This window comes from Tachyglossus aculeatus, chromosome 9 (genome assembly GCF_015852505.1).
Source record: "Tachyglossus aculeatus isolate mTacAcu1 chromosome 9, mTacAcu1.pri, whole genome shotgun sequence".
Taxonomy (NCBI): Eukaryota; Metazoa; Chordata; class Mammalia; order Monotremata; family Tachyglossidae; genus Tachyglossus; species Tachyglossus aculeatus.
This window is the reverse complement of record NC_052074.1, coordinates 11794772-11809887: the sequence shown is the minus strand read 5'-3', so window position 1 is coordinate 11809887 and position 15116 is coordinate 11794772.

The following is a 15116-nucleotide window of genomic DNA, read 5'->3' as shown; positions in this document are numbered from 1 at the left end:
ACTGAAACTTCCATTTCATCCACACTTATCATCATTGGTATTTATTCATTCATTCAGTAGTATTTATGGAATGCTTACTGTGTGCAGGCACTGTACTGTTTGGAAGAGTATAAAATAAAGAATAAACAGACACATTCCCTGTCCACAACGAGCTTACGGTCTAGAGGGGGAGACAGACAATATAAATAAATTACAGATCTGTACATAGCGCTGTGGGGTTGTGGTGGGGGTGGCGATGAATAATGGGAGCAAGTCAGGGTGATGCAGAAGGAAGTGGGAGAAGAGGAAAAGAGGGCTTAGTCAGGGAAGGCCTCTTGGAGTAGAAGCACTTACTCTTTGTCAAGCACTGTTCTAAGTGCTGGGGTAGATACAAGCTAATCAGGTGGACATTTTCCTTGCCCCACATGGGGCTCACAATCTTAATTCACATTTTACAGATAAGTGAGGCACAGAGAAGTAAAGTGCCTTGTCCAAGGTCACCTAGCAGGCAAGTGGAAGAGTCAGGATTAGAACCCAGGTCCTACTGACTTCCAGGCAAATGCTGCTTCCCCTGGAGAAGTAAGAGACATGGGAGGGCATATTTCCCCACCAACCCCTAGTCCCAGCCAGGGAGTAGGATTACTCTATCTGCCCCTAGGGATATGGGAACTGGGGCCTCTAACACTAGGTAAGGCATTGGGCACTAGCAGTGAATACCTCCAGTTGACAGGATAAAGCTTCCCCAATCTCCTCCCAGATCTTAGGGATCAGCATGGCCTAAAGAATAGAGGAGTGCCTGAGCTCCGGGGGAGCTGGTTTTAATCCTGGCTCTACTATTGAGGTACTGTGTGACCTTGGGCAAGTCACTTAACTTCTCTATGCCTCAATTTCTTCACCTGTAAAACAAGAAAACTGTTTTTCCTCCCCCTTAGACCATGGGACCGGGATTGTGCCTGATCTGATTGTATTGTGTCTCCCCCAGTGCCTATTATAGTGCTTGGCACAGAGTAAATGCTTAAGAAATGTAATTATTATTGTTACTACTATTATTATTAATTTCTTCTGAAGCCATTTGTTTCTTTGCTTGGCTTCCACTCTGTGAGAAGCAGTGTGGCTTAGTGGATAGAGCACGGGCCTGGGAGTCAGAAGGACCTGGGTTCTAATCCTGACTCTGCCACATGTCTGCTATGTGACCTTGGGCAAGTCATTTAACTTCTCTGGGCCTCAGTTATCTCATTTGTAAATTGGGGATTAAAACTGTGAGCCTCACACACGTGGGAGAGGGACTGTGTCCAATCTCATTAACTTGTATCTACCCCACGTAGTAGAAACACATAGTAAGTGCTTAACAAGTACCATAATTATTATTATTTATTATTAACTCACTCCTTACCCTGGAAGTCGAACAGTGGCTGCAAGATGGCAGAGGAATTGATAGGATTTATTGAAAGGCATTTAGCTGGATAGCCCAGTACTAAAAGCTTTGTTCTTACTTTGTCACTGACTGCAAAAGGATCCATTTCTTAGAACTACCAATTTGAACCCAATTTAGTAATAGTCAAGAAAAGCTATTTCCAAGTTATGTCCAGATAATGATGTCTTAAAAAAATGATCTTCAATATTCCATGTGCATGTGAATTGTGTCTGAGAGCTTTAGTATTTAAGGAACCAAAGACAATTGAAAATATAAGAACTGAATTAGAGCCAAAATTGAATTAGCCCACTTCCCCACAGTACAGAGAATGAACAGGCTACCACTGGCTATGGACAAATTAATATGTCCATATATGGCAGGGAGAGAGATGTCAAGGGACACCTCAAACTTAACATGTCTAAAACAGAACTCCTTATCTTCCTGCCCAAATCTTGTCCTCCCCATCTCTCCCATCAGTGTAGACACCACTATCCTCCCTGACTTACAAGTCCATAATCTTGGCATTATCCTTGACTCATCTCTCTCATTTAATCTGTCACTAAATCCTGTAAGTTCTACCTTCACAACAACACTAAAATCCACACTTTCTTCTCCATCCAAACTGAACCAAGCACTTGAGCCAAGCACTTATCCTATCCTGACTTGACTACTGCAATAGCCTCTTTGCTTGCCTCCTGTCTCTCCCTTCTCCAGTCTGTGATTCTCTCTGTTGCCCAGATCATTTTTCTGAAAATCATCAATCAATCAGTCCAAGTCTCTCTTCTCTACAAGAACTCCAGTGATTTCCCTCCTACCTCCACACCAAACAGTAAATATCATTGATTGGCTGGCTGATAAATGTCAAAAGGAAAATGGATTCAATTGTAAAACAGCATTAATTCAGACCCCACTAATCTACAATTCTTAGTAATTTAGACAGAGTATTTGCTCCCCATTTCAATCAATCAATGGTATTTATTGAGTGCATACAGTGTGTGAAACACTGTATTAAGCGCTTGGGAAAGTACAGTACAATAGAGTAGGAAGATGTGATCCCTTCCCACAAGGAACTTACAGTCTATGGTGGAAACAGACATTAAATAAATAAAATTTTTGTCTCTAGTCTATCACAGCATCATTATTAAGAAATGTTAGCACATACAGACAATGTTGTAGAGAGTGTTTAGACTTGTACAGTTCCAGCTTCCAAGAAGCCTGAATTAGGTCTGGATGATGGGCCTCCTCTGGCTCCTGAAAGCCAGGGACAAGTACCCAAGGATGGATAAGGTTGTGATGGCTCCCTTGCCAATCCCTCCCAGTTGGGTTGTTGATTGAGTTCAGTGAGGCACACCTCTCTCCACCCCTTTCAGGCCATGAGGAACTACGGGTCCAGATGGGGAGGGGAAGCAGAAGTTTCTTGTTTTTTTTTTTAAATAGTTTTGCTAGGCGCTTACTATGTGTCAAACACTTGTCTAAGCCCTGGGATAGAAGCAAGTCAATTAGGCTGGACAAAGTCCCTGTCCCATGTGAGGCTCCCAGTCCAAATTGGAGGGAGGTCAGGAGTACTATGGCACAGAGAAGTTAAGCAACTTGCCCAAGGTCACACAGTAAGCAATTGGTAGGGCCAGGATTAGAATCCAGGTCCCCTGGCTCCCGGCCTGTACTCTTTCCACTAGGGAGTGCTCCTTTGTGAGTGTTGCATAGAAAGGAGTATGCAGGGGAATGTTAAGAAGAGGTAAGGGTTATCAAGGGAAGTTGGAGAGGTGGAGAGAAGGTTGGCAAAAGAGGGGGAGGGAAATCTGTGTGATTGAATGGAGATCTATGTAAATAGGTGCCTTAACAAACCTGCACAGATGTTGTCCCAGTCACTGTCCCCCATGATCCCTGCAGTTTTGGTGAACCCTACCTAGCCCTACCCTTCCCTGCCAACCCCCCGCTTCTCCAGCTAAAACTCAAAACCCTGAATCCACCCACTTAAAAAAAAACTTTCCCTTAACTCCCCATCTTGTCTCCATCCCTGCTGTGCTTTGGTCTGCTACCAGCTGTCCACCATGGCAGTACCAAGGGGAGGAGGAAGCGGGGGGGGACACTTGAAAAATAAAACATGAGGGGGCTGAGGGTAGGGGAGAGTAAGAGATGGTGTGTGGTTGGGGGGGTTGTACAAAGTCGAGTGCTGTCTCCCCAATGATGTAAGAATGAAGGGTCAAGGGGTTTTTCAAAGGAAGTTTAAAAAATTGTGGGGAGAGTGGGACAACAGAAGTGAGGGGCTGGGAGAGGGCAGAGCGAGCCAGGGAAATGAATGGCATCTCTGGCAGCAGCTGGCTACAAAAGGGAAATTCTCAAAAGAGAGAGTCTCCCTGCCAGAGGCAGCAAAAGCCAGAAAGCCAAGAATCTGACTTGTAAGTTCTGAAAATCTCTCATGGCCGTCCCACTTGGAAACATTTTGTTCCATTTCAGGGACAGGGAGGAGGAAGAAGGAAGAACACTAAGTCTTTATTTCTGATCCATAGCATATCTTCAAGCATTTTAGAAGCAAGTGCAACTTCTAGGGTTTCAAATCTTCCACATAATTGGCAAACAACCATTTCATTTAGTCAAAATTGTATCATTCCCTCTCAAGCTCTGAGCACTGCTCTGCTGTTCACACAGTAGGCATGCAGTAAATACTATTGAACAGATCAACACCATGAAGCACTATGTCACTGTGTCACTGTGCCACACAAAGGAACTGGCTGTGACTTCTGGAAACAAGTCCTATTGGCAGAATTTTGCTCTCAGGCAGGCACTTGCCTTAAAATTTCTAAGCCCAAGGCCTAGCAAATTATCAAATGATTCTTTGAGTTCTTAGTAGTAAAAAATACTCAAGGAGAAAAATGTCTAGAACCGTGAGTTCTTTTTATTTTCATTCATTCATTCATTCAATCGTATTTATTGAGCACTTACTGTGTAGGAAGCACTGTACTAAGTGTTCGGGAAGTACAATTCAGCAACAGAGACAATCCCTGTCCATAACAGGCTCACAGTCTAGAAGTGGGGAGACAGACATCAAAACAAATAAACAGGTATCAGTAGCATCATTATAAATAAATACAATTGTAGATATATACACATCATGAATAAAAATAAATATAATTATCATTATAAATATGTACATATATATACAAACTATTTTGATCTGTATGAATAGAAGAGGGCATAACTAATTTGCTGTTTGTCAGCTTCCTCTTTCCATCCTGTCTACCCCCAGCCCCAATCAATACAGTGGTATTTGTGTGTTTACTATGTGCAGAGCACTGTACTAAGCAATTAGGAAAGTACAAACTAAAGTTGGCAGACTTGACCCCAGCCCATCTACTGTCCCTGACAATTTTTAGATTGTGAATCCCTCAAGTGTGAGGGACTGTGTCTAATCCAGTGCTTACAACAGTGCTTGGCACAAAGTAACCGCTTAACAAATACCATCATTATTATTATTATTATCATTAATTCACAATTGTGTATTCTTTCCCAGAACTTAGTACCATGCTCTGCACAAGGGAAGTGCTCCATAAATACTATTTCTACTACTATTACTACTAGAAGCTCTTTGTCCCTCTATCACATATTACAACTACGATAGTGACTCCCTCTCTTCCCTAAGTTAGGTGGGCAGGGAACATGTTTACCAACTCTACTGTACCCTCCCAAGCACTTATTTCAGCACTCTGCCCAGAGTAAGCATTCAATCAAAATAATTGATTGATGGATTTAGGTTCTAATGTGTAAGTGCTGAGGAAGGAAAGCAAAGAACAAATGCAACCAGGAAACATTCTGCTAAGGGAGAAGACACTCTCTTTCCTATTTATGGATTTATGCTTTTCAGACTACAGCTTCTAGACTGTAAGGTCATTCTGGGCAGGGAATGTTTCTGAGAATTCTGTTGTATTGTATTCTCCCAAGTGTTTAGTACAGTGCTCTTCACATAGTGCTCAATAAACACCATTGATTGATTGATTAAGTGCCCAGTATGAAGGTATGTGCACTGGAAGTGAGTGGGGGGGGGACTGAAAGAAGGTTCAAATGAGTGGATTCAGAGCCATAGTTAGACCTCTTCAACCTCCCTGGCCTCCCGCCACAGAACAATGCCCTGTACTCCTTAGGCATTTGATAATCAGCTTTGATTATGATAAGCAAGATGAAAAAGTAACATCTACAAGGCAATGAAGCAAACATCCGGCCATCCCTGGCAGGAGGAAAGCAGCTTGCAGTGGAGGATATATGTCTGCAAAAATGTGTCACTCGAAAAAAAGGACTTGTATTCTACAGAGCAAAATATGAAACAGCAAATGTCATTGTCTTCCTCCTCCAGGTTTAACATGGCAAGCAACAGCCCCCTGGATCAACAACATTCAATCAATCGTATTTATTGAGCACTTACTGTGTGCAGAGCACTGTACTAAGCGCTTGGGAAGTACAAGTTGGCAACATATAGAGACGGTCCCTACCCAACAGTGGGCTCACAATGACTTCTACTTGAGCAACGAGGAACAAACACAATGGATTCATCCAAGAATCCAACAAGGATGTCTCACCAATTACATCATTGTCTGGTTGAAGACCTGAAGGATGTTTGCATTGCCCAGCCCTGCCGGATGAAGACGACTGGGTAGCTCCTTGTTTGACATACTACAAACTCTCAGTTCAGTTCAGTGGCAATTTGATGACTATTAACTAACAATATAATATTAAGAATTGTGGTATTTGTTAAGCACTTACTATGTGCCAGGAACTGTACCAAGCACTGAGATAGATACAGGATAATATAATTGAACACAGTCCCCCTGTACCACACAGGGATCCAAGATGACTGGGAATTGAATCCCTCTAGAATTCAGAGCCCTTAAAGGGGCACCAAGAGGGCAGAGGGGCAGTCACAAAGTGGTTCCTCACCTATGCTCCTGTCCTTGAGAGATAATTATAATAGAGCAATTCCTGGACAGAGAATAGTGCACATAGGTACACACAATCTAGTGTCCCCTGTTAGAATGTAAGTTTCTTGTGGGCAGGGATCCCTCCTACTTAGACTGTGAACCCCTCATGGGACCAGATTATCTGGTACCTACCCCAGTGCTTAACACAGTGCTTGACACATGCATTGCATTCTATTACATTGTATTGTCTATTGCATTGTAATAATAATAATAATAATGTTGGTATTTGTTAAGCGCTTACTATGTGCAAAGCACTGTTCTAAGCACTGGGGAGGATGCAAGGTGATCGGTTTGTCCCACGTGGGGCTCACAGTCTTAATCCCCATTTTACAGATAGGGTAACTGAGGCACAGAGAAGTTAAGTGGCTTGCCCAAGTTCACAGCTGACAAGTGGCTGAGCGGGGATTCAAACCCATGACCTCTGGCTCCCAAGCCCGCGCTCTTTACACTGAGCCATGCTGCTTCTCCATAATGATGGCATTTGTTAAGCACTTACTATGTGCCAAACACTGTACTAAGCGCTGGGGAAGGATACAAGGTGATCAGGTTGTCCCACGTGGGGCTTACAGTCAATCTACATTTTACAGATGAGGTCACTCAGGCCCAGAGAAGTGAAGTGACTTGCCCAAAGTCACACAGCTGACAAGTGGCAGAGCCAGGATTTGAACCCATGGCCTCTGATTCCCAGGCCCGTGCTCTTTCCACTGAGCCAAGCTGCTTGTACTCTCCCAATCACTTAGTAAAGTATTCTATACACAGTAAGTGTTCATACCATTAATGGTTTAATTAGGCCATCTGTAGCCTTTTCAGAAAGTTTGGTAGAAGTGGATTGATCATATGAGGTTTGAGTAGATTGAAATTGAAATTGTCCAAACAGGAAAAAGAAAAAAAATCCAAGTTTGTTCAGGTACCTACCAATTCTGTATGGGAACAAAGAATTCCATCACTCGACCATGAGGCAGCAGAGTAACAAACTCAGTCAGTAAAACACAAGATGGATGCAGTGCACCAGTGAAACATACTTTCTACCTGACTTAGCCAGATGAAAATAATAATAATAAAAATGATGGCATTTGTTAAGTGCTTACAATGTGCAAAGCACTGTTCTAAGCTCTGGGGAGGTTACAAGGTGATTAAGTTGTCCCACAGGGGGCTCACAGTTTTAATTCCCATTTTACAGATGAGGTAACAGGCACAGAGAAGTTAAGTGACTTGCCCAAAGTCACACAGCTGACAGGTGGAGGAGCCGGGATTTGAATCCATGACTTCTGACTCCAAAGCCTGTGCTCTTTCCACTGAGTCATGCTGTGAAAAGCCAGTGTAGTTGGTAGCTTAACCCTTAAACATCGTTTTGCTCAGTACAGTTTTATTTTCCTGCACCCATGAAGCTGAAAAAGAAAAATGAACAGAAAAAGCTGTTGTTATTAATGATAATGAAAAGTGCAAGTTCAATTTCCCAAATGCAAGTGCAACCATAAATGGCTATTTAAATGATAGATGTCTTCTTTCTGCAAAGTAGAAAATGCTGGATGCAAGATTGTCTAGTTGGGAAAATCATACTTTTTCTTTGTCTTCTTCTTCTTATTGTGGTATTTGTTAAGTGCTTACTATGTGCCATGCACTGTACTAGGAGCTGGCATAGATACAAGATCATCAGGTCCCACATGGGACTCACAGACTAAATAGGAGGGAGAACAGGTATTGCATCTCCATTTTATAGATGGCTGAAATGAGGCCTAGAGAAGACAAAGGACTTACACAAGGTCACACAGGAAGTACACGGAGGAGCTGAGATTAGAACCCAGGTCAATCATTCAATCAATCAATCGTATTTATTGAGCTTTTACTTTGTGCAGAGTACTATACTGAGCCCTTGGGAGAACACAACACAATACACCAGAATTAGCACACATTCCCTGTCCACAACAAGCTCCTCTGACCCCCAGGCCTATGCTCTTTCCAGCAGGCCATGCTGCTTCCACACTGTATAGCCTCTACTTATAATAAATATTTTGAACTTTGTGTCACCTATGCACTTTGTCTATACTCCTTAAGCACCTTGATATTCACTCCACCCCCCAGCCCTCCAGCACTTATATACACATCCTTGCCCTCTGCCATTTCTCCTGTCTTTGATTTATTTTATTGTCTGTTTCCCTTCTAGACTGTAAGGACAGGGATTGTGTCTACGAACTCTAGTGTACTGTACTCTCTCAAGCATTTAATAGAGTGCTTTGCACACAGTAGGGACTCAATAAATACCACTTTAAAGATGAAAGAGAGCCTGTAACGAGTACGACATTCTTGAGAATTATTTTGGGCAAACAATAAAAAAAATCCAGTTTTAATCAAATTTGCCTGGAATTTTTAAATGTATGGCCTAGAAATTCCTCCTCAAATCCATCAAAGTTTTCCTTATATTAAAAATCCTCCTGAAATCACAGTTGACCAACACCCTAAACTGCACAAACTCAACACTCATTTCCTGCACATATATTTATTTACCTCATCCTCAACATTTGAGTAAATATTTATTCAATTGTACATTCTATTATTTACTTTGATGATGCCATCTGTAAATACTTTCAGGTTTTTCTCCTCTGAGGAGAGGGAACATATCCCCTTCGTGTTGCACCTTTCTCAGGGGTTTACTACTGTGCATTTGGCCCAGTGGAAGCTCAATAAATACTATTACTGTCAATCAGTCAGTTGATTGTGTGTGCAGAGCGCTACACTAAACATTTGGGTGAGAAAAATGTAACAGAGTTGGTAGACACATTCCCTGCCCTATTACTACTACTTCTATGTTGAGGAATGAAAGGAGGTTTCTGCAAGCTCCTTGGAGACAGGGAACTTTCATATATACATCTATACAATTGTACATATATGTATGTGTAAGTTGTCCACATTTATCCAGGAGTGTGCGTGTGGCTGAAAAGGCCACAGTCTCATACACACTGGGCACACAAAAAAGGTTGTTCAAGTTGATATTTGACTTGGACTCTCTGAGGCTGTGTTGGAATGACTAGTGTGGACAGTATGAATCTCTTCCACACCCTCTGGAGAAACGATTTTTGTGGGAAATGTCCTTGCATAAACCCATCCTTAAATTTAGGTAAGGTGCATGTACTTATAAACTGAAAACCCTCAGAACAAAAATCAGCTCCATCAGCAGTATCTATCTCGTGCCTTCTACGGACAATAGCAATGTTGATGGTATTTACTGAGTGCCCACTTGGTAAAATGGCATTATTCTAAGCACCTGGAAGAGTACACCGGAAGCACCAAGGTCGAAGAAAGAGCTAACACTCTAATGGAGTTCACTGTACTAAGTGCTGGGGAGAGTATAATAGAGGTAAAAGATCAATGCTTTTTATAGCACCGTTTGATGATTCAGCACCTGGATTCTGATCGTACTTTCCTTTTTTCACTGCGTACACGACATCGTCTCTACCCGACCAGAATAGGGACGGAACAGGGCATTCTGTTTGAAGCTGCAAGGCTATTGTTTCATTCATTGTACCGGAACTTCGATGCCTTACATATTTTATTTATTTTCATTGAAAATTCGAGCCATACGCTTCCTGGAAAAATGACTGGAGGATGAATGGGACGAAGCTTAAGCATTGCACACTCCCAAGGATTTTCATTCCTTGACAGTAGTACAACTCACCGTGTCAGCGACCAACAGGCTATTTATACCCGGTATTATGAAACTATGTACTAGTCATTCATACTCAGACCATGAAGAGGGCTTATTAAATGGCTCTGAAAGAATCCTTCTCCTGTATTGTGTCAGCGCATAGTTTTCATCATACCCTTAGGTGCTTTAATTTCAATTCCGTGCAACTCCACGCAACTCTTTCAAACCGCCAGGCGCCTGCCCACGGCCTGACATCAAGGACCGAAGCGCGGCCCCCTGAAATACCCGAAAGGGGGAAAAAATGGTCCCGAAGAACTAATCGATCGGAGGAGACGAAATGCAATAAAGGTCGGGCTTGCAACATAGGGGAAGGAAATGGGGAAAGCAGCATTGGGTCCTTAAGCAGCCTCCCCTCCCCGGTGGCGTTCAGTAATGTCACTGTCATTGAGAAATAGCGAAGAAGGGGTGGAGGAGGGTGAGGTGAGGACAGGCTGAGCTGCAGCCGCCTCCCGGTTGGGGTCCCGTTACTAGGGCAACATCAGAGAGGGAGGGAGCTCCCCTTCCTCCAATCAATCAATCAATCAGTGGTATTTATTGAGCGCTTACTGTGTGCAGAGCACTGTACTAAGCGCTTGGGAAGTACAAGTTGGCAACATATAGAGACAGGCCCCACGCAACAGTGGGCAATCAATCAATCAATCAATCAATGGTATTTATTGAGCACTTACTGTGTACTGAGCACTGTACTAAACGGCTGGGAGAGTACAACAGAGTTGGTAGACACTTTCCCTGCCCACGGAGAGCTTACAGCCTCGACGGGGGGGGAGACATATGAAGCAGCGTGGTTTAGTGGAAAGAGCATGGGATTGGGAGTCAGAGGTCGTGGGTTCTAATCCTGCCTCTGCCACTTGTCAGCTGTGAGACTTCGGGCCAGTCACTTCCCTTTTCTGGGCCTCAGTTACCTCATCTGTAAAATGGGGATGAAGATTGTGAGCCCCTCGTGGGACAACCTGATTACCTTGTATCTACCCCTGCGCTTAGAACAGTGCTTGGCACGTAGTAAGCGCTTAACAAATGCCATTATTATTATTCCTCTTCCTCCAGAGCCCAGGGCCAGGAAAGGCTCGGAAACGGGGCTTTGGGCCGGGGAGGGTGACCGCACACTCGTTTGCGGGAAGTAAACGAGTAGCTCACTCCCCCCAGCCCTTCAAAGCCCTACTGAAAGCTCATCTCCTCCAGGAGGCCTTCCCAGACTGAGCCCCCCTTTCCTCTGCTCCTTGTCCCTATCGCCCCCACTACCTCCCCTCTGCTCTACCCCCCATCCCCGCCCCACAACACTTGTGCATATATGTACATATTTATTATTCTATTTATTTTATGAATGTGTGTATATATATCATTGTTTATTTATTTTGATGCTGTTGGCGCCTACTTGTTTCGTTTTGTTGTCCGTCTCCCCTCCCCTTCTATTCATTCATTCAATCGTATTTATTGAGCGTTCACTGGACTAAGCGCTTGGAAAGTACAATTAGGCAACAGAGACAATCCCTACCCAACCATGGGCTCACAGTCTAGAAGGGGGAGACAGACACCGCAGCAAAACAAGTAGACCGGCATCAATAGCATCAAAATAGATAAATAGAATTATAGATATATACGCCTCATTAATAAAATAAATGGAATAATAAATATGTACCAATTCTAGACTGTGAGCCCGTGGTTGGGTAGGGATTGTCTCTGTTGGCGAACTGTACTTTCCAAGCGCTTAGTACAGTGCTCTGCACACAGTAATTGCTCAATAAATATGAATGAATGACTGGCAGGCTGCCAAAGCCTTTCCGCGGTGCCCAGACCCTCCCTGGAGCTGTCTCTTAGGTCTTTCCTACCAGGACGCGGGCTGCAGCGGGGCGGGGGCGAAAGGGGAACAGTTTTCAGAGGAGATTAAAATGTCTCCTCCACCGTATGCAATGTTCTGCAAAAAAAAAAGAAAAAAAGAAAAGAAAAAGGGGCTTTCTTGGGCACGAAACCTGCCCAAGAAACACTGAGCATGCCCAGCACGGAGGCCTAGCGCTCCGCACGAGTTTCCAACGTGACGGAGGATCCGGACTCCGGGCTTTGGCGGTGGCTGAGCGGGGAAGGGAGGGAGAAAAGGAAAAACAGAGACACAGAGGAAGAAGGAAAATAGAGGGGTGCACACAGGAAGCAAGGGGTGCACGCAGGGAGCTTAGGAGGGACAGAGCGGGTGCACGCAGGGAGCTAGGGAGATACAGAGGGATGCATTCAGGAGCCAGGGAGGGACGGGGGGGGTTCATGCAGGAAGGGGCAGGAGCTGGAGAGGGAGGGACAGAGAGAGGGAGAAAGGGAAAAACGGAGAAAGAGAGGGGGTGCACACAGGGAGCTAGGGAGGGAGAATGAGGGGTGCACGCAGGGAGTTAGGGAGAGACAGAGGGGTGCATTCAGGGAGCCAGGGAGGGACAGAGGGGGTGCATGCAGGGAGCCAGGGAGGGACAGAGGGGGTGCATGCAGGAAGGGGCAGGAGCTGGAGAGGGAGGGACAGAGGGAAGGAGAAAGGGAAAAACAGAAAGAAAGGGGTGCACGCAGGGAGCTAAGGAGGGGCAGAGGGGTGCACGCAGGGAGCCAGAGATGGAGAGGGGCTTCACGCAGGGATATAGGGAGGTTGAGAGGGACAGGGGTGCAAGCAGGGAACTAGGGAGGGAGAGGGGGTGCACGCAGGGAGCTAGGGAGGGAGAGGGGGTGCACGCAGGGAGCTAGGGAAGGGCAGAGGGGGTGCATGTAGGGAACTAGAGAGGGAGAGAAGGGGTGCACACAGGAAGCTTGGGGGGGGTGCCTGCAGGAAGCTAGGGAGGGGCAGAGGGGGTGCATACAGGGAACTAGGGAGGGAGAGGAGGAGCTTTGGGAATCATCTTGCCAACAGATTCTGGTTGTGCTCTTCCCCGCCCCCCATCCGGTTTAGAGGCGATGTGGGATTGGACTAGAGCAGAGGGGAAGAATCTAGGAGCCTCCATTCTGATGCCTGTTCAGGCCTGTAAGCAGACAAGGGACTGATGTGGGAAGGAATGGTAGTCCTAAAACATACTCTCCACACATGGTAAATGTCTTCAGTCAATCCATGGTATTTAGGGAGTGCATATGCAACCCCTGAGCAAAGCCTGCCTAACATCACAGCTCCTACTGGAGGCCTTCCCTGATTAAGCCCTCAATTCAATCAATCAACCAGCTTGTTATGGTTGGGGAATAGTCCGTGAATTCTGGCCAGCTCTTAAGACAGTGCTCTGCACATAGTGATAGCTCAAATATAATTGATTCACTGGTATTTGAGTGCTCATTGTGTACTGAACTCTAATAATAATTGCATTTGTTAAGTACTTACTATGTGCTAAGCACTGGGACGGATACAAGACAATCAAGTCCTACGTTGGGACTCACATTATAAGTCAATCATATTTATTGAGTGCTTACTGTGTGCAGAGCACTGTACTTATCACGTGGGAGAATACATTATAGTAAACACATTCCCTGCCCACAGTGAGCTGCCAGATGAGGGAAAAGACACACAAAGTAAGTGATTTACCCAAGGTCACGCAGCAAGTACCTGGCAGAGCAGGGATTAGAACCCAGGCCCTCCGACTCCCAAGCTTGTGCTCTTCCCACTATGTGCAGGCACTGCACTAAGTGCTTGGGAGGGTACAGTACAGTGGAGTTGGTGGACAGGTTCCCTGAGTAGAAGGAATTTATAGTCCAGAAAAACAAGCTCAATTCCCCTACCTACTCTCCCCTCTGTGTCCCCTTCTACATCAAATGCCATCGAGTTGTTCCCTACCCGTAGCGACTCCATGGACTCACCCTCTTCTGAACATCCCATCTTCTGTCAAAAAGTCGTTTTGGTATGTGTATCCATAGATTTCTTGGTAAAGATATGGAAGTGGTTTACCATTGCCTTCTTCCATACCGTAAAAACTTGTCTTTGATCAACGTTTTGATCATTTGTTCACCTGCCTTTCACTCTTTCCTATGCCGCTGCTGCTTCACCTTAGAGCTTCCATTATGGATAGCCCTATATGGCATAGCTCTAAGCTTCATCAGCATATGCAAACTCTCCTGCCATGGTAAGATGCCGATTCATAGGAGAGTGGATGTCCCCTATGGACTCCAATAATAATAATAATAATAATAATAATAATAATAATAATAACTGTGGCATTTAAGTGCTTACTATGTGCCAAGCACTGTACTAAGTGCAGGAGTAAATACAAGTAAATCGGATTGGACATAGTCCCTGTCCCACTTAGGGCTCCCAGCCTCAATCCCCATTTTATAGATGAGGTAACTGAGGCACAGAAGAGAAGTGACTTACCCAAGGTCACACAGCAGATAAGTGGCAGAGGAAGGATTAGAACCCAGGTCCTTCTGCCTCCCAGGCCCTTGGCCTCTCCACTAGACCAAGCTGTTTCTCTGATAATAATAATAACAATGATGACATTTATTAAGCACTTACTATGTGCAAAGCATTGTTCTAAGCGCTGGGGAGGTTATAAGGTGATCAGATTGTCCCACAGGGGGCTCACAGTCTTAATCCCCATTTTACAGATGAGGTAACCGAGGCACAGAGAAGTTAAGTGACTTGCCCAAAGTCACACAGCTGATAAGTGGCAGAGCAGGGATTAGAACCCATGACCTCTGACTCCCAAGCCCGTGCTGTTTTCACCAAGACACACTGCTTCTCAAGCTACTTCTTTATTGCACACTTACTGTGTGCAGAGCACTGTACTAAGCACTTGGAAAGCTGATAACCTTGTATTTACCCCAGTGCTCAGAACAGTACTTGGCACAGAGTAGTCACTTAACAGATACCATCATTAGTATTATTATTAAAATGGGGATTAAGACTGCAAGCCCCACGTGGGACAAGCTGATAACCTTGTCTCTACCCCAGTGCTTAGAACAGTGCTGGCACATAGTAAGCGCTTAACAAATACCATCATTATTATTATTAAAATGGGGATGAAGACAGCGAGCCCCACGTGAGACAAGCTGCTAACCTTGTACCTACTCAGCGCTTAGAACAGTGCTTGGCACAGAGTAAGCGTTC